The sequence below is a fragment of the Triticum aestivum genome, chromosome 6B, assembly GCF_018294505.1.
Source record: "Triticum aestivum cultivar Chinese Spring chromosome 6B, IWGSC CS RefSeq v2.1, whole genome shotgun sequence".
Classification (NCBI taxonomy): Eukaryota; Viridiplantae; Streptophyta; class Magnoliopsida; order Poales; family Poaceae; genus Triticum; species Triticum aestivum.
In genome coordinates this window covers 224,016,524-224,036,320 of record NC_057810.1, presented here as the reverse complement: position 1 = coordinate 224,036,320, position 19,797 = coordinate 224,016,524, and the positions used below count along the sequence as shown (strand labels likewise).

General features: G+C 39.6%; 1 long non-coding RNA gene across 1 annotated transcript; it reads left to right on the top strand.

Annotated features, from left to right (window-relative positions):
* The first annotated feature begins 8,655 nt into the window (after window positions 1-8,655).
* Window positions 8,656-12,407, top strand: LOC123136674 (uncharacterized). Its single transcript, XR_006467212.1, has 2 exons — window positions 8,656-8,894; window positions 8,988-12,407. It is a non-coding gene; the product is annotated as an uncharacterized lncRNA (long non-coding RNA).
* The last annotated feature ends 7,390 nt before the right edge of the window (window positions 12,408-19,797 follow it).

Here is a 19,797-nt window from a genome sequence, read left to right as displayed (position 1 = left end):
TCCGTGATGACCTCTTGTTTAATGCTTCCGCTCAATCCTACGGTAAGCTTCATTGAGGGACGGTGAAATCTCCTCAGGGGTGGCTGAAAGAAACAAACAGGGGAATAAGAAAGATGGACACAACAAGTTATTATGCAAAAAGTTCAAACTGTGAACTATAAATGTTGATAATAAATTATTGATTTGAAATGTCAATTCAGAAACAAAGGTTGCCACGTGCAGTGCACTGCAGTTTCCATGTGGAATGCACCACAGTTGCCATGTGCAATGCACTACATTTGCCATGTGGAATGCACTACAGTTGCCATGTGGCAACAACTATAATTTCCATATGCAATTCACTTCAGATGCCAGGTGACAACAACTACAGTTGCCATGTGCAACGCACTACAATTGCCATGCGGCAACATCTACAGAAAATATATGTGATCGAAAGTGTTTTGGCCGTGCCAAGATAAACAACGGTTGTAAGTCGGAATAAAAAGCAGTTGCTATGATGTATGAATAGCGACTGCCAAATTAGGTCACTTGCCAATGCCATCTAAATGTGCATCACATAAAGATTAGCCATCACAATTTAAAAACCAAAAGCTTGCAATGAAGATCATAGAAAATTATAGAAGCGGATGATAAACAAATTTTTTTTACCTTGCACTACAGGCTCTGCAAACTTCACAACCTTTTTTCCATCATTGGGACCGTGCCTGCCAGGAAAGCAAAGGCAACAGGCGTAGGATCATGGACTGGTTCATCCTGAGTGTGATCAATCCCGAGGCTGTAGCTCGGTGGGGTGAAAGCCATGGGGTGCCTCTCCTACCTAGTAGCCGGGTTGCGAACAAATTGTTTAGCAGAATCTAGAGGTGACAGATCAACAAATTGAAGGAAATATGCCCTAGAGGCAATAATAAAGTTGTTATTTTATATTTCCGTATATCATGGTAAATGTTTATTATTCATGATAGAATTGTATTAACCGGAATCTTGATACATGTGTGGATACATAGACAAAACACCATGTCCCTAGTAAGCCTCTAAAGATGGTTAAGTTTCCTAACCATAGACATGTGTTGTCATTTGATAAATGTGATCACATCATTAGGAGAATGATGTGATGGACAAGACCCATTCGTTAGCTTAGCATTATGATCGTTTAGTTTTATTGCTATTGCTTTCTTCATGTCAAATACATATTCCTTCGACTATGAGATTATGCAACTCCCGGATACCGGAGGAATGCCTTATGTGTGATCAAACGTCACAACATAATTGCGTTTTATAAATATGCCCTACGGGTATCCCCGAAGGTGCTTGTTGGGTTGGTGTAGATTGAGATTAGGATTTGTCACTCCGAGTATCGGAGAGGTATCTCTGGGCCCTCTCGGTAATGCACATCATAAGAAGCCTTGCAAGCAAAGTGGCTTATGATTTAATTGCAGGATGATGTATTATGGAACAAGTAAAGAGACTTGCTGTAACGAGATTGAACTAGGTATGAAGATACCGTTGATTTAAACTCGGGCAAGAAGCATACCGATGACAAAGGGAATAACGTATGCTGTCATATCGGTTCGACCGATAAAGATCTTCGTAAAATATGTGGGAGCCAATATGAGCATCCAGGTTCCGCTATTGGTTATTGACCAGAGAGGTGTCTCGGTCATGTCTACATAGTTCTCAAACCCGTAGGGTCCGCACGCTTAACGTTCGATGACGATATTTGTATTATATGAGTTGTGTGATTTGGTGACCGAATGTTGTTCGGAGTCCCGTATGAGATCATGGACATGACGAGGAGAATGGTCCGGAGATAAAAAATGATATATAGGACGATAGTATTCGGACTCTGGTATGGTTTCGGAATGCACCGGAATGTATCGGTTCACCGGAATAGTTTCGGGAGTGCCGGGGGTTGTCCTTGGGCTTAATGGGCCATAGGAGGGGAGCAAACTAGACCACAGGGGGCTGGTGCCCCCCTCTAGGCTGCAGCACAAGGAGAAGGAAGGGAGAGGACTCCTTCCTTTTCTTCTCACAAGGAGAAGGAAAGAGAGGGGTCGCCTCCCCCTTTCCTTCCCCCACGCAAAGATTTGGAAGGGGGTGCGCCTAATTGGATTCGTCCAGCCCTTTGGGGGCGCCCTAGGGCTCCCTCCTACCCTCCCTCTCCTATATATATGTGGGAGGGGTGTGATGTCTACTACGTAACTTTATTCTTGTAGACTCGTGTTGGGCCTCCAAGCGCAGAGTTTTGTAGGACAGTAGCAATTTTACCTCAACTGAATGACCTAAGGTTTATCAATCTGTGGGAGGCATAGGATGAAGATGGTCTCTCTCAAAAAACCCTGCAACCAAATAACAAAAAGTCTCTTGGGTCCCCAACACACCAAATACAATGGTAAATTGTATAGGTGCACTAGTTTGACGAAAAGATAATGATACAAGTGTAGTAATGATAGTAGATATTGATTTTTGTGATGGGAACAATAAAAAAGCAAGGTAGAAATTGATAAAAAGGAGCACAAACGGTATTGCAATGCTTGAAAATGAGGCCTATGGTCCGTACTTTCGCTAGTGCAATCTCTCAACAATGCTAATATAATTGGATCATATAACCATCCCTAAACGTGCGATGAAGAATCACTCCAAAGTTCTTATCTAGCGGAAAACATAAGAAGAAATTGTTTGTAGGGTACGAAACCACCTCAAAGCTATTCTTTTCATTCGATCTATTCAAGAGTTCGTACTAAAATAACACCATATGATACACATCAACCAACTCGAAAGTCACCTCGATACTCCAATGTCACCGTGAGTTTCCATGAGTTGATTATACGATATGCATCAAACAATTTCAGATTCATAATACACAATCCAACACAAAGAACCTCAAAGAGTGCCGCAAGATTTCTAGTAGAGAAACAAATACGAGAACGTGCATCAACCCCTATGCATAGATTACCCCAATGTCACCTCCGGAATCCGTGAGTTGAGTGCCAAAACACATATCAAGTGAATCAATATGATACCCCATTGTCACCACGGGTATTCATAGCAAGACATATATCAAGTGCCCTCAAATCCATAAAAGTATTCAATCCGATGAAACAAAATCTCAAAGGGAAAACTCAATTTATCACAACAAGATAGAGAGGGGAAAACTCCATATGATCCAACTATATTAACAAAGCCCCCGATACATCAAGATTGTGTCATCAAGAACACGAGAGAGAGAGAGAGAGAGAGAGAGAGATTAAACACATAGCTACTGGTACAAACCCTCAGCCCCGAGGGTGGAATACTCCCTCATCATCACGGTGGCCGCCGGGATGATGAAGATGGCCACCGGTGATGATTTCCTCCTCGGGCGGAGTGCCGGAACAGGGTCTAGATTGTTTTTTCATGGCTATAGAGGCTTGCGGCGGCAGAACTTCTGACCTAGGGTTATTTCTGATGGTTTCTCTATATATAGGATTTTCCAGAGTTGGAATCACGCGAAGATGGGCCACGAGGTGAGCACAACCCACCGGGGCATGCCTGGGCCCCCTGGTGCACCCCGGTGTCTTGTGCCCTATTCCTTCACCTTCTGGTCCTTCCACAAAGCTTCGGGGGTCTCTTTTGTTCCAAAAAAATCATCAAAAAGTTTCAGCTCATTTGGAGAACTTTCATTTCTGCACAAAAACACCACCACGGTAGTTCTGCTGAAAACAACGTCAGTCCGGGTTAGTTCCATGCAAATCATACCAAAACCATATAAAATTATTGTAAACATGGCATCAATACTTCATAAATTATAGATATGTTGGAGACGTATCAGCATCCCCAAGCTTAATTCCTACTCGTCCTCGAGTAGGTAAATGATAAAAGAAATAATTTATGAAGTGTGAATGCTAGCATAGTGCATAAGTTTGATCAATGATAATTTGAATCACTTTTCTAGCATCATAATGCCAACTCTTTCTCATAAAACTCATCATGACAAAGTAGCAACCAATTCACATGTTAAGGTCCAAACAATGAATTCTCTTGAAACTCAACAACCTATATTCTTAGTCACCAAACAATTGCAATTCAACTTATTCAACAGAGTCTAAGTAAGAGCTCCACATACTCAATCATCATATAGTCTTCCATGATTGCTACTATTCAAAGCATATTCTTAGAAAAAATGGCATCAATCGAACACAAAGAAAGATAGGGTCTTAATATTATGCCTCCCAACTCATTTGTCATAGAGATAATTGTCAACAATAATAAATCATGATCAAATATATTTGATTGGTCATATGTGCCTAGATCTTTCCCCACCACATGATGATTGCCAACTAGAGAATAATTGAGGTTGAATGAGGATGTATACTATTGACTCTTTGCATAAAGTAAATACGGAAAAGTAAAAGATAGGCCCTTCGCAGAGGGAAGCAGAGGTTGCCGTGGGCTTTCGATTTGGATGCCCAAGCTCTTAATGCAAAGGAACGTCATGTTATATTGCCCCTTATGATAGCAACCTTTATTATGCAGTCCGTCACTTTTATTACTTTGCCATCACAAGTTCGTACAACCCTCAATTTTCCCTTACAATAAAAGATCAAACATATTTAGGAGCAATTTTTATTGCTTTATGCACCGATGACAACTTACTTGAAGGATCTTATTCAATCCATAGGTAGGTATGGTGGACACTCATGGCAAGAAACTAGGTTCAAGGGTTTTTGGATGCACAAGTAGTATCTCTACTTAGTACAAATTTTTGGCTAGCAAAAGATCCTAAGCAAACACCACATGTTGGAGGATCCATGACAATATAACTTCTATGCAAATATACCCAGACATAACTCATTACGTTGTCTTCCTTGTACAATTTCAACTAATTTTCTCAAGTTTGAAAATAATTAATGGGTATTGACAATCATAGAAGATGTCCAAGATAATATATTTGTATGTGAAAGTTCTCTTCCTTATACTAATCATTCATGAATTGCTTGTATGACCAATATTGTGATTGTCAAGCTTCAAAAGATTTCACTTTCTAAACCCAATGTGAAGCTACTACTAGGCATGATATGAACATATAATTTCAACTTCATGATATTCAATTCATCCAAGAATTTACTCAGAGGATATAAGTGAAGCACAAGAGTAAATGACAAGCTACTCCAAAAAGATATAAGTGAAGATCAAGCGAGTAGTTAAGTAAATAGGTAGCTAATTGTGGACTCTCTCTTATTTAAAAACTTTCAGATCTAAGTATTTTATTAAAACAGCAAGCAAAACAAAATAAAATGGCATTCCAAGAATAGCACAACTCATGTGAAGAAGCAAAAACTTAGGCTCAACCGATACTAACCGATAATTGTTGAAGAAGAAAGGTGGGATGCCTACCGGGGCATCCCCAAGCTTAGATGCTTGAGACTTCTTGGAATATTAACTTGGGATGCCTTGGACATCCCCAAGCTTGAGCTCTTGTGTCTTCTTCATTCCTCTCATATCACGGTTTCCCTAAATCTCAAAAACTTCATCCACACAAAACTCAACAAGAACTCGTGAGATAAGTTACTATAAATTAACACAAAACCCTTATCATTCTCTACTGTAGCAAATCACTAAAATTATTACTTAAAATTTCATACTAAATGCCTCTGCATATTTAATAGTCCTGTTCTCAAATAGAATCATTAAACAAGCAAATATATGCAAACAATGCAAACATAACAGCAATCTGCCAAAACAGGAAAGTCTGTAAAGAATGCAATATTCATAATACTTCCCTAACTCCAAAAATTCTAAAAAATTACCACACTGTAGAAAATCTACGATAGCTTACTATGCAAAAAGTTTCAACATTTTATCACATTCTAACTTTTCTAGAGAATTTTTGCAACAGCAACAAACTTTCTGTTTTGAAATAGCCACAAGTAGACTCGCAAAATAAGCATGGCAAAGGCTATACTTGACATTTTTATTGAAGTAAAAGATGCAAAACATTATTATAAATAACAGCAAGCAAATCCTAACAAAATAAAATGACGTTCCAAGCAAAACACATATCATGTGACAAATAAAAATATAGCCTCAAGTAAGGTTACCGATAATGTTGGAGACGAAAGAGGGGATGCCTTCCAGGGCATCCCCAAGCTTAGTTGCTTGGGTCTTCATTGAATATTACCTTGGGAGTGCCTTGGGCACCCCCAAGCTTAGGGTCTTTTCACTCCTTATTCTCATCATATCGATATCTCACCCAAAACTTAAAAACTTCAATCACACAAAATATAACGGAACTTCGTGAGATAGGTTAGTATGATAAAGAGCAAACCATTCACTTTGGTACTGTCAAAGACAAGATTCATAATTGTTCTCACACATTTCCTACTGTTGCCTATCATTTCACCACTTATATTGAGCAATATAAGCCATAGAAACTAGGAAACAAGCAAACTACGCATTGAAAACAGAATCTGTCAAAAACAGAACAATCTGAAGTAATCTGTACTCCAACCATACTTTTGTAACTCCAAAAATTCTAAAACATTAGGATAGCGTAGATAATTTGTATATCTATCACCTATAAAAAATTCAGATCAAAATCACATTCAAGTGAATTGTCAAAATTCTTTGACTGAGTGCAAAAGTTTCTGTTTTTGCACAGATTCAAATCAACTATCATCCACACTATCCCAAAGGCTTTACTTGAAGAAGGCCAATTTGGCTCCCGGGCTCAGCTGCACCCGCGCCGACGAAAAAAATACTAGAAAAATTCAAAAAATTCCAATTTTTTTGTGTGGTAGATAATTTGATGCGTGAGGTTCGCTGCAAAATTCAACTCGTTTGGACATTTGAGCATCTCTCGCCAAAAAAGACAAAATCGGGGTTTGTAAAAAAGTTTACTGCTCATGAACTGTTTTGACCCGATTTGTCTTTTTTGCCGAGAGCTGCTCAAATGTCCAAATGAGTTGAAATTTGCAGCGGTCCTCACGCAACAAATTATCTACTACACAAATTTTTTTTGGATGTTTTTGAATTTTTTTCTGAGCGGGAGCATCTGAGCCTGGGCTCAGATGCGAATTTTCGCTTTACTTGGCACTTTATTGAAATAAAAGCAATAAAACATGATTACTAAAGTAGCATAATCATATAAAAACACAAAAATAGTAGGTAATAGTCTTGGGTTGTCTCCCAACAAGCGCTTTTCTTTAATGCCTTTTAGCTAGGCATGATCAATTCAATGATGCTCGCATAAAAGATAAGAACTAAAACATAAAGAGACCATCATGAAGCATATGACTAGCACATTTAAGTATAATCCACTTCCTTTGCATAGGGATTTTGTGAGAAAATAGCTTTTGGGAGCAAGAATCAACTAGCATAGGAAGGCAAAACAAGCAAAACTTCAAGATTTTCAATACATAGAAAGGAAACTTGATATTATTGCAACTAGCAAAGTGGCCCGCTCGATGCGCGCTAGGATTTTTTGAAGTTATTTTTTGAGAAAATATTATGTAATTTGTCCATAGAAAATTTAAACCAAATGTGATGATATTATCAAGTATTATTTTGTGAACTTTTTTTTCTTTGGTATGTTTGGTTTTTATTGGTATATGAATATATGTGTTGTCCATTCTCATTTTCCATACTAACTGTAGCTTTATAATCGACTGTATTTTTGAAATTATATTTGTACGTTCTAGTCTTAAGATCGACTGCATTCTTCAAATTATATCTATATATTTTTGCTAACATTTTTATCATGTTGCTTAGTTTTTTTATAAATAGAATTTTATCGGAAGTTCACTTTGGCACATGGGAGCATATGCTCCTGCCATCGGGAAAATATTTTAAAATGTCAAAAATTCCAGACAAAAATTTGATGCGTACAAGTCGATATTCTATGTGCGCACACTAAGTTTTGTGAAAAACCAGTATTTTCTGTGGCTTGTGTAAAAAAGACAAAGAAATATCTCGTGAAAAACCCGTTTTAACACTGAATTTTGTCTTTTTCACATGTGACATAAAAAATGTCGGCTTTTCACGAAACGACTTTGTGAGTACGTAGAATGTTGAGATGTACGCACAAAACATTTTTTTAGAATTTTTGACATTTTAACATACGTTTAGAGCACATTTTAAAGCATATGCTCCTGGGTGCCAAAACGCCCCTCTCGAAATTTATTACTTTCTTTATTACTCCCTCCGTTCCTAAATATAGGTCTTTCTAGAGATTTCAACAAATGACTACATACGAAGCAAAATGAGTGAATCTACACTCTAAAATATGTCTATATACATCCGTATGTGGTGGTTCATTTGAAATCTCTAAAAAGACTTATATTTAGGAACAGAGGAAGTACATAATAGTTGTCGCTGATTTAGTACACATCAACAACTAAATTGAAACGGAGGGTGTAGTGCTTTTGTTTTAATGTAGTCAAAAGTTAATTGCTAATGGCACCCAAGATTGATATATTTATTTATCATATTTTACTGAAATTGATTTATATTTTTTATAGTCTTGATATCCATATAAACTTTGCTGGTATGTATTTGTTTTTATAGACGTGCACAACAGTACAAAAGGTTCGTGCACGGACGCCACTCATAGTACCAAGGGTGTGTGTACTACCCCCAAACGTCATTAGTTTAATGGGTGCCACCATTATTATTCTCCACTTTCCTGTTCTATAGACTTCTTAACTTCTCCGTTCCTATTTTCCCCATCCATCTCCTCCGATCCCCTTTCTCTTTTCCTAAATCTTGCTTCTCACTCAAAAATTGCTGCTGCTGGATATCTCCCATCAGCTTTCTTTGCTGATTCACTTCATGGAGGTTTATCTTCCTCACCTGGAGCCACCCCCGCAGCTGGTTATGGCACACATGTTCAGCATGGACGGCGGCTTGTCTCTGTCCTGGTACGCCTCTTCGGTCGCCTAGGCTTGTAAAGGGCGTCGGTGGCGTCCGTGCAGTTTCTTTGGTCATTGATTTGATCTCCTGCGGACCTGCAGCCCTCTTGCATCTAGCTTGAGTATGAGATTGCTGGCTACATTTTCTTTCACAATTGCGCAAAGCAGACACATCGTTTCTATTTCTGCTCGAGGTAGCCCGGCACATCACCCTCATCCTTCACAGCGGTAACATTCTTCAAAGCTCGACCTGAAGGTCCCTATTTTTCCTTTTCCGACTGTAATTTATCCCCTTTTTCTTATCCTTTTCCTATGGTTGTGCGGTTGAACCAATATAATGTAATCAACGAAATGACTTTTAGTGGTAAACATTTCATATTTTTTCTTTCTAATCTCGGAAAAACATTTGATTTTTTTTGTAAGTGGTCTAGTACATAGTAGCTAGTAATTAGTTCGTGAAAATTTTAAAATGTAATTATATGTATGAGCAGACATACCAATCAAAATTAGTACTATATCGGTAATTAATTTATATTAATCCAAATTAGAACACAGAATGGAACTTTGTGTTTATCTTAAAAACAATACAAGAAAGTATGTACTTTTGACCTCACTGTTAGATTTGTTTCTTTTCACAACTCTTCGCGGTTTCTTGTCGGTAGTCCTTTTGACATGTGTATAGTTTTGTTCGCAATCTTTATCTGAATCATCCTCTATGGTAATTATATCTGAACCTGTAGCTCAAATGTTTCTTTGCGCACATCCTGTCAATCTGCGCAATGGAGGAGGTGAGCTTGTCGATCTTGACAGTATCGTTGTCGTCGTCGTCCTTGGAGGCGATATGGGCATGGATCTTGTCTGCTACAGCGAGCTTGGATCCACATCGCATCGTGGCTGTCCCCGAGCAAGACAGCCCAGCAGGTCGCCTTGATCCTCGATAGAGGTAGCCTGATTTCGGCGACTCATTCTTCCACCTGTATGTCCCCACTTCTCCATTTTCATGCATTTATCATAATTTTTCTTGGTTCTTATCATTTCTCTTCATGTGTACGGCTAAACTAATATAATGTGCATTAAGGTACAACTTGTTACTGAAAGATGTAAATTTATCTATGCCCCTCCACTTTTTTCCGTACATTGGACCGGCATCGACAATGTCAGGCCCCCCTGCCCCATTTCATTTGTAGACTTAATATGTAATTTAATTAATTTGTGCTTTGCTATAATTTTACAATTTCCCAAAGATAGAATTATTTTCAGTAAGTGAATATGAAAATAGGTGCTATTACATTTTACATATTAACTATAACAATCCGTGGATGCTGTAACTATTGTCATGTTCAGTAGAATAAGTTTCAAATATCAAAATATATATAGCATTGGCAATTGGTATTATTGGGCTATTTCCATCGAATGTTGATGCATCTTTCCAATAATTCTGGGAGCATTACATCATATCTGTCGTCATATCATGTTAGCATAGAAAAATCAGTTTAGTTCCATCTTCTTATGGTTATGTTCCGTCAGATCATGTTAGCATAGAAAAAATAGTTTTGTTCCATCTACTTATGGGCTTTATGGCTATCTAAAAAGGCTAGTAGCATCTGTAAGTGTATTTTTAGTTCCTACCTTCAGTATATTTCTGTGTAGGCTATGTTCTTGACCACATCATCCTCGCTGTTGGTTTATTTGCTATAGAAAAGAAAATAACATGTGTGATCAAGTCGGTACGGCATTACTTGCGAGTGTGTTTCCAAATATTCCCTTTCTCTTACATTTCTCATGAACTCTTTGAGCTTTATGTAGATCACCCGGTCAACAATACCAGGTCTTTATGATGCTGCTATGCCTACTTTCTGTAGCAAAGATTGAATGTGACAAATAGGTCTGTGTATCCAGCCCACCTACATATTGCCATAGCATCTTAGTAGTCTTATGCTTTGAATCTTGGGCTATCTGTGAAGCTGGATGGTGCACGACAATAGTATTGTCCTTCATACCTAGGCAGCCCTTGTATCTTCTCTGTCTATTGTGTCTTGCAAGCAAGCATATAATTGTGTTCTTAGGTTTCCTTTATGTCTTTTGATGCAGTCTATTTGTACTGCACTACTGCAAAATGCATACAAAGGCATCCATATTGAACTATAATAAGCTTTTCACACACCAGTAAGTGTTTACATGCTTTCTCTTGCATTTTGCACCTTCTTCTATTGTGTAATGTATATTTCCTCTGTACCCATCTTCTCCTAGGGGAATAACAATCGATACTGCACATCCATGTATTTTGGATGGTTCTCCGATATTCTTCTTGGTCTCATGTCTTTGTACTGAACAATGATATCATGTCCTTTTCCATTCTCTATTGTATCATTCACAATCAACGCTGCTACTTCAGTTGCAGATGGCATGTCATGTCGTGTTAATCTCACGTCGTGATAGTTCAAGGCCGCTACTTCACTTGCAGATGGCATGTCATGTCGTGTTAATCTCACGTGGATAGTCACCTTCCTCGAATTTATCCCTTGCCATTCTGAGTGTTTTTGCTAGTCTATTATCTTTATCCAATATATTTTTCAGGCCATCGACAATGTGAGGATCTATTGACTCCCTTTTACCTTCTGATGTTGACGTGTCAATCCTGATTCTTACCTCATTTGTAGTGGCATAGGTGTGCAGCTGCGCTGTGTGTGGTTTATCTTTACCTTAAGGTAGTAGAGTACCTATCTGTGATATTTTTGGCCATTCATTCCAAATACATAAGGCCCGGGACCATTTTTTATTTCTGTGTCTACCTTTCCTCCCATTGATGTAAAGTGAACATGGAGTCGTCGAATCTGATATTGTGCATGTAGTTTTTCCACCTCTTTATGAACTTAAAAGCATTTGATTGTGTTGTCACACCTTGAATTGAACACATGCATTATACTCCTGATTCTGTTCTTGATGTTAAGAAAGATTGAACTCTAAGAATAAGATCAGATTGCAATTGAGGATGAGAAGTTGATGTACAATAATGACTGAAAATCCACAAGGGGAACTTAGGACAAGTTTAAAAAGCTATTTGACATGAATGAAAAGCTCTTTGATTGTGTTGTCGTACCTTGAATTGAAGACATAAGTTGTACTGTCGTTTCTGCTCTTACTTTTAAGAAAAGATTAAACTTTATGTCAGTTCTATATGGCCTCTGCAGATGGTCTAGCGGCTGGAGGTGATCTGCTCACCTGATGGAACCAACGGCACACAGTCGAGGAGATTGGGGCACTCGCTCATGAGTGTTCTTTTTTAGGGAAAACCTGATGGAGCCGATGGCACAATTGAGGAGTTTGGGGCCCTCGCTCGTGGGAGTTCTTTTTTAGGGAAAGCCATCATGGCGATGTATATTGATTTGGAATAACAGTAATTATCCGTAAGAACATCAAGTAAAAAAGTTAGGGTGGCATGTGATGCTATGAGTCGAACCTATGGTGAGTTTTGTTTATGAGATTGTGAGATTTGTGTAAAGAATATGGGACAGATCAAAAGATGGATTGTGAGATTAGCGTATAGGATATGGCAAAAAGACAGAACAACATGCATGCAATTGATCAGCGTAGGGTTGGATATTTGGGAAGAAGCCGTCAACGTACATACCTTGCCCTTGACCGCTGCTCACGCTGCATCTTGGTAAAGCAAGCCACCTCGGAGGCGACATGTGCCTTCCAGCCCTATCTGCGCTTGGTCTTCGGCTGAAAGCCGTCAAGGCAATGGCCATGAGGATGGCGTAGCCAAGCTAGGGTTTGCTGTGATATTTTTTTGAGAGAAGTCCATATTACCCCCCTAAACTTGTCTCATGGTTCATTTTACAACCCTTAACTTTGCTTTGGTTCAAATTTAAACCTCAAACTATGAAAACCGTTCACAATGCATCCCTCGCACAAGTCGGCTTGATTTAGCTCCAATTTTTTGTGCCACATGGTGGATTTTCTCGTCTCCTTGCCAGGTAAACAGTCTAGTCATCTAGTCATGCAAGGGTTTCTCGAGGTATCATTCGCACGTCGATCAGCCTGGGTCTCGGCCGCCGCCGCCGCCACCATCCAGGTCTCCACCGTCGCTGCCGCCGCGTGTCCCCTCGATCTCCTCCTCCATGCGTCATGCCCTTCTGCCGCTAAGCTAAGCAGCCACCGGTCGACGCCGGCAGCCGGCGGCGCTGTCCCGTCTCCTCATTCGTCGCTAGAGGCTAATCTTTCTGCTCGTCTCTTGCTTTGGATGTGTGTTGCTTTCTTTCATCTGACTTGCAGGGTGCATGCGTATGGTAGAAGGACTCTCTAGCTGACACGCTGGAATACAGGGATCCGACAGTATTCAAATCTAAAAGTAAAAAGGGAACTGTACAGAAAATCAAAATAATTTTCAGTAAGTCTGGAATAATTAAACGACCAATATGGGATAATTTCAATTAAAATTGGTTTACGGTTTGATTAGAACCTCAAAAATCAAACTGCATAGAGAATTCAAAAAACAATTCTAGTAAATCAAAAATAATGCAGTGAACAATCTGGTGAAATTGTATCTAAAATGTACATACGGTTTAAGAGAAACATACTATTTTTGTTTCAGTTGTGAGAGGAGAGAGAAATGGTGACATGGCAGAGATGAGAGAGAAATATGATGACTTGGTAGTGCTGCCTACGAGACAACTAGAGTAAAAACACGTCCAAACTGGTTAAATGAGAAGGAAGGGGGCATTGTGACCGGTTTCTATAGTTCAAGGGTGTAATTTGAACCAAAACAAAGTTAAGGGTTGTAAAATGAACTGTGAGACAAGTTTACGGGGGTAATATGGACTTCTCTCTATTTTTTTAGCTCGTTTCTTCTTGTTTGACATGAGGAAAGGGACGATTTTCTTCTTGTTTGCCATGAGGAAAGGGACGATTTGCTGCATTATAATGGCAATGGTGGGTAATTTTCAAGTTAAATCTAAACTAGCGGTGATAAAGTTTTTACGTATTAAATATACGGTCAGATGTTAAATTTTTGTGGTAATTTCTAGCCTAATTTTCTTTTCTATGGTTAGCCCATCAATCACTTTTTATATATAAAATTTATCATATTTTTTCTTGGTTCTTATCGAGAACGGCTAAACTAATATTATGTGCATTAAGGTACAACTTGTTACTGAAAGATGTAAATTTATCTATGCCCCTCCACTTTTTTCCATACATTGGACCGGCATCGACAATGTCAGGCCCCTCTGCCCCCATTCATTTGTAGACTTAATATGTAATTTAATTAATTTGTGCTTTGCTATAATTTTACAATTTCCCAAAGATAGAATTATTTTCAGTAAGTGAATATGAAAATAGGTGCTATTACATTTTACATATTAACTATAACAATCCGTGGATGCCGTAACTATTGTCATGTTCAGTAGAATAAGTTTCAAATACCAAAATATATATAGCATTGGCAATTGGTATTATTGGGCTATTTCCATCGAATGTTGATGCATGTTTCCAATAATTCTGGGCGCATTACATCATATCTGTCGTCATATCATGTTAGCATAGAAAAATCAGTTTAGTTCCATTTTCTTATGGTTATGTTGGTCATATCATGTTAGCATAGAAAAAATAGTTTTGTTCCATCTACTTATGGGCTTTATGGCTATCTAAAAAGGCTAGTAGCATCTGTAAGTGTATTTTTAGTTCCTACCTTCAGGATATTTCTGTGTAGAGTATGTTCTTGACCACATCATCCTCGCTATTGGTTTATTTGCTATAGAAAACAAAATAACATGTGTGATCAAGTCGGTACGACATTACTTGCGAGTGTGTTTCCAAATATTCCCTTTCTCTTACATTTCTCATGAACTCTTTGAGCTTTATGTTGATCACCCGGTCAACAATACCAGGTCTTTATGATGCTGCTATGCCTACTTTCTATAGCAAAGATTGAATGTGACAAATAGGTATGTGTATCCAGCCCACCTACATATTGCCATAGCATCTTAGTAGTCTTATGCTTTGTATCTTGGGCTATCTGTGAAGCTGGATGGCGCACGACAATCATATTGTCCCTCATACCTAGGCAGCCCTTGTATCTTCTCTGTCTATTGTGTCTTGCAAGCAAGCATATAATTGCGTTCTTAGGTTTCCTTTATGTCTTTTGATGCAGTCTATTTGTATTGCACTACTGCAAAATGCATACAAAGGCATCCATATTGAACTATAGTTTAAGCTTTTCACACACCAGTAAGTGTTTAAATGCTTTCTCTTGCATTTTGCACCTTCTACTATTGTGTAATGTATATTTCCTCTGTACCCATCTTCTCCTAGGGGAATAACAATCGATACTGCACATCCATGTATTTTGAATGGTTCTCCGATATTCTTCTTGGTCTCATGTCTTTGTACTGACCAATGTGATATCATGTCCTTTTCCATTCTCTATTGTATCATTCACAATCAACGCTGCTACTTCAGTTGCAGATGGCATGTCATGTCGTGTTAATCTCACGTCGTGATAGTTCAAGGCCGCTACTTCAGTTGCAGATGGCATGTCATGTCGTGTTAATCTCACGTGGATAGTCACCTTCCTCGAATTTATTCCTTGCCATTCTGAGTGTTTTTGCTAGTCTATTATCTTTATCCAATATATTTTTCAGGCCCTCGACAATGTGAGGATCTATTGACTCCCTTTTATCTTGTGATGTTGACGTGTCAATCCTGATTCTTACCTCATTTGTAGTGGCATAGGTGTGCAGCTGCGCTGTGTGTGGTTTATCTTTACCTCAAGGAAGTAGAGTACCTATCTGTGATATTTTTGGCCATTCATTCCAAATACATAAGGCCGGGATTTTTTATTTCTGTGTCTACCTTTCCTCCCATTGATGTAAAGCGAACATGGAGTCGTCGAATCTGATATTGTGCATGTAGTTTTTCCACCTCTTTCTGAACTTAAAAGCATTTGATTGTGTTGTCACACCTTGAATTGAACACGTGCATTATACTACCGATTCTGTTCGTGATGTTAAGAAAGATTGAACTCTAAGAATAAGATCAGATTGCAATTGAGCATGAGAAGTTGATGTACAATAATGACTGAAAATCCACAAGAGGAACTTAGGACAAGTTTAAAAAGCTATTTGACATGAATGAAAAGCTCTTTGATTGTGTTGTCATACCTTGAATTGAAGACATAAGTTGTACTGTCGTTTCTGCTCTTACTTTTAAGAAAAGATTAAACTTTATGTCAATTCTATATGGTCTCTGTAGATGGTCCAGCTGCTAGAGGTGATCTGCTCACCTGATGGAACCAACGGCACACGGTCGAGGAGATTGGGGCACTCGCTCATGAGTGTTCTTTTTTAGGGAAAACCTGATGGAGCCGATGGGACAATCGAGGAGTTTGGGGCCCTCGCTCGCGGGAGTTCTTTTTTAGGGAAAGCCATCATGGCGATGTATATTGATTTGGAATAACAGTAATTATCCGTAAGAACATCAAGTAAAAAAGTTAGGGTGGCATGTGATGCTATGAGTCGAACCTATGGTGGGTTTTGTTTATGAGATTGTGAGATTGTGTAAAGAATATGGGACGGATCAAAACATGGATTGTGAGATTAGCGTATAGGATATGGAAAAAAGACAGAACAACATGCATGCAATTGATCAACGTAGGGTTGGATATTTGGGAAGAAGCCGTCAACGTACATACCTTGCCCTTGACCGCTGCTCACGCTGCATCTTGGTAAAGCAAGCCACCTCGGAGGCGACATGTGCCTTCCAGCCCTATCTGCGCTTGGTCTTCGGCTGAAAGCCGCCAAGGCAATGGCCATGAGGATGGCGTAGCCAAGCTAGGGTTTGCTGTGATATTTTTTAGCTCGTTTCTTCTTGTTTGCCATGAGGAAAGGGACGATTTTCTTCTTGTTTGCCATGAGGAAAGGGACGATTTGCTGCATTATAATGGCAATGTTGGGTAATTTTCAAGCTAAATCTAATCTAGCGGTGATAAAGTTTTTACGTATTAAATATACGGTCAGATGTTTTTAATTTTTGTGGTAATTTCTAGCCTAATTTTCTTTTCTCTGGTTAGCCCATCAATCACTTTTTATATATAAATAGATATGTAAAAGCATATGTTCCTCTCTCATAATATTTTTTAGTAGCATCATGGGTGAATTCAACAATATAACTATCACATAAAACATTCTTTTCATGATGCATAACCATAGAAATTTTGCTACTCTCCACATAAGCAAATTTATTCTCATGAATAGTTGTGGGAGCAAACTCAACAAAATAACTATCATGAGACACTTGATTGGCATGATCAATTTGAGCATTAAAATCATGATGACAAGTTCCATGATTATCATTATTCTCTATAGCATACACGTCGTCATCATAATCATCATAGATAGCAACTTTCTTCTCATAATAAATTGGAACCTCTTCCAAAATAGTGGAATCATCACTAAATAAAGTCATGACCTCTCCAAATCCACATTCATCAATATAATCATCATAAATAGAAGGCATGCTACCATTATAACAAATTTGCACATCAAAACTTGGGGGAATAAAAATATCATCTTCATCAAACACAGCATCCCCAATTTTACGGCTTTGCATATCATTAGCATCATGGATATTCAAAGAATTCATACTAATAACATTGCAATCATGCTCATCATTCAAAGATTTTTGTCAAACATTTTATAGAATTCTTCATCTATCAATTGAGCACAATTTTCCTTTCCATCATTTTCACGAAAGACATTATAAAGATAAATAATATGATGCAACCTCAATTCCATTTTGTTAGTTATCTTTTTATAAACCAAACTAGTGATAAAACAAGAAACTAAAAGATTCAATTGCAAGATCTAAAGATATACCTTCAAGCACTCACCTCCCCGGCAACGGCGCCAAAAAAGAGCTTGATGTCTACTACGCAACTTTATTCTTGTAGACTCGTGTTGGGCCTCCAAGCGCATAGTTTGTAGGACACTAGCAATTTTCCCTCAAGTGGATGACCTAAGGTTTATCAATCCGTGGGAGGCGTAGGATGAAGATGGTCTCTCTCAAACAACCCTGCAACCAAATAACAAAAAGTCTCATGTGTCCCCAACACACCAAATACAATGGTAAATTGTATAGGTGCACTAGTTCAGTGAAGAGATAATAATACAAGTGTAGTAATGATAGTAGATATTGATTTTTGTGATAGGAACAATAAAAAACAGCAAGGTAGCAATTGATAAAATGGAGCACAAACGGTATTGCAATGCTTGAAAATGAGACCTAGGGTCCGTACTTTCGCTAGTGCAATCTCTTAAGAATGCTAATATAATTGGATCATATAACCGTCCCTCAACATGCGATGAAGAATCACTCCAAAGTTCTTATCTACCGGAGAACATAAGAAGAAATTGTTTGTAGGGTACAAAACCACCTCAAAGCTATTCTTTCTGTTTGATCTATTCAAGAGTTCGTACTAAAATAACACCATATGATACACATCAACCAACTGTAATGTCACCTAGATACTCACTGGTACGCGTCAGGTGCTATACAAACGGTTTTTAACCCCTTCCACGACAGCATTTGGAACCGTTGCCAAGTGAGTGTGGGCGAATGGGGAGGGGGGGGGTCCTTCCCATACAACCCAGAAACTGTCGGGGATAGGCCCTCCTGGAACAAAAGCTGGCTCGTGTGAGATCGGGCGAGGCATCGAAACCCAATTGTTCCCGTTCGTATGTACATCCCACACGGAGAATCCCAGAAAAACATTTCCGTTCGTATGTATATCACACACAGTCAATCCAAGGAGAATGTTTCCGTTCTCATGTACATCCCACACAATGAATCCAGGGAAAACATTTCCGTTCGTATGTACTTCCCACACAGTCAATCCAGGGAAAACGTTTCTGTTCGTATGTACATCCCACACAGTCAATCCAGGGAAAACGTTTCCGTTCATATGTACATCCCACACAGGTTTATGGATAGGCTTGTGTGTAATACGTGTAACTATCACACACCCTCTGCCTTGGTTAACCGTTTGCTTTTATCAACTACATCACACACGATTTGATGAAGAAAACTGTGTGGCATTGGGCTATCCATCACAAGCGCTTTTTGTTGGAGAACGTTGCAGAAAATAAAATTTTCTATGCTTCACCAAGATCAATCTATGGAGTCATCTAGCAACGAGATAGAGGAGTGCATCTACATACCCTTGTAGATCGCGCGGAAGCGTTCAAGAGAACGGGGTTGAGGGAGTCGTACTCGTCGTGATCCAAATCACCGATGATCCTAGTGCCGAACGGACGGCACCTCTGCGTTCAACACACGTACGGTTGGGAAGACGTCTCCTCCTTCTTGATCCAGCAAGGGGGAGGGAGAGGTTGATGGAGATCCAGCAGCACGACGGCGCGGTGGTGGAAGTAGCAGCGATCTCGGCAGGGCTTCGCCAAGCTCTATGAGAGGGAGAGGTGTTGCAGAGGGAGAGGGAGGCGCCAGGGACTTGGGTGCGGCTGCCCTCCCTCCCCCCTCTTTATATAGGGGCCAGGGGGGTGCCGACCCCTAGAGATTGGATCTCAAAGGGGGGGGGGCTTGCCCCCCAAGCCAAGTGGGGCGCCCCCACCCCTAGGGTTTCCAACCCTAGGCGCAGGGGGGCCAAGGGGGGCGCACCAGCCCACCAGGGGCTGGTTCCCCTCCCACTTCAGCCCATGGGGCCCTCCGGGATAGGTGGCCCCACCTGGTGGACCCCCGGGACCCTTCCGGTGGTCCCGGTACAATATCGGTGACCCCCAAAACTTTCCCGACGGCCGAAACTGGACTTCCTATATATAATTCTTCACCTCCGGACCATTCCGGAACTCCTCGTGACATCCGGGATCTCACCCGGGACTCCGAATGACTTTCGGGT